Source organism: Palaemon carinicauda, chromosome 9 (assembly GCF_036898095.1).
Source record: "Palaemon carinicauda isolate YSFRI2023 chromosome 9, ASM3689809v2, whole genome shotgun sequence".
NCBI classification, from domain to species: Eukaryota; Metazoa; Arthropoda; class Malacostraca; order Decapoda; family Palaemonidae; genus Palaemon; species Palaemon carinicauda.
In genome coordinates this window covers 81,750,307-81,751,732 of record NC_090733.1, presented here as the reverse complement: position 1 = coordinate 81,751,732, position 1,426 = coordinate 81,750,307, and positions in this window count along the sequence as shown.

The following is a 1,426-nucleotide window of genomic DNA, read 5'->3' as shown; positions in this document are numbered from 1 at the left end:
GTTTACTTCTCGTCTCGTCTGGCACATTGGATCCCTTACAGTGACTCAAGATTTTAACTACAGTTTCTCTTAAGAACGATACAGTGTTTGTGCAGTGCACGGTTAGAGTGCCAGTGTGTTGCAGTGCTGTGTTGTATTATATTAGTGTCCATGCCGACATTTTTTTTAGGACATTTAAACTATGGCGCCATTTTTCTCCGCAGCCCCACCACACATCCTCCCTCTTTCATGCATCAATGGTGACTGAGGCCCGAGGCTCTCGCCCAGAGGCACGCTCACTCACCCCACCCGCCTCCACTCTGATCCCAACACACACTCGCTCATCTCACCCAACTGCCGCTTATTTCTCATGCTCACTGACAAACATTGTAATTTTTAACTATCCAAAGTGCTTTCTTTCGCTCACATACAGCGATTTGGATATTTTTCTGGCTCTCTACAGATTTCAAGCTTTCTTACGACACCAAACTCAATATGGCTGAGCAAGAAGAACAGCTAATTGATTTAATGGATCAGACAGAGGATTAGGCAGAGGATCAAACGGAGGGTCTGACGACGGACGAAGTACCTTTGCACCTCCCCACTGCTGATGAAGATACCAGCATCACTCTCCCTCCTCCCCTGACTCCCAATAGGTCAGGAGACCACAATAATGATATACTTCATCTCATCCATTTTCTACAGACTTCCAGCCTGCAAGAACAAGACCGGCAACGACAAGAGGAGCAGACCTTCAGACTACAGATGGAGCAATCAAGACAGGAAGACAACCAGCGGTTCATGTCCCTTTTCTCCTTGATATCAGGACAGATTGCGGCATCGCAACCCCAGCAACCTAACCCCATAATTGCACCTCCTGTTACACCTGTTCCCCTAACCCCTGACTTCTCAGTGCATACACCTACAACTTCTAGCAAGCCTACGGTCCATCCCCCACCTCTCTTGCAACAAGATGCAACGTATCAAGCGTTTCGCCAATGGAGACTGCGTTTTGAGGATTAGGCAGCATTAGTTGGACTTGACAGATTACATCAAACTTCCCAGCTGATTCACCTGAGAACCTGCATCTCCTTGGACGTCCAGCGCCTGCTTACGCATACACTGGGCATCCCTCCCAACACATCACTTTCCCTTACAGACGTGTTGGATACACTGCAGAAGCTCTTTCGCAGCCTTAGAAATGAAGCCTTACGACGCAGGGAATTGTTGTCCTGTAAACAAGCTGTCGGAGAATCATTTGCAGACTACTACGCACGCCTCAAGGATCTCGCTGATGAAGTGGACTTATGCACTGGCAACCCCACCTCTTGCACTGAACGGCAATTGCAGATGGTAATTTTGATGGGTGTGAGAGACGAAGAGTTAATACAACGCCTTATCCCCCTCCAACCCTCATCTACCCTCGCAGAGTTTGTGACATGCTGCT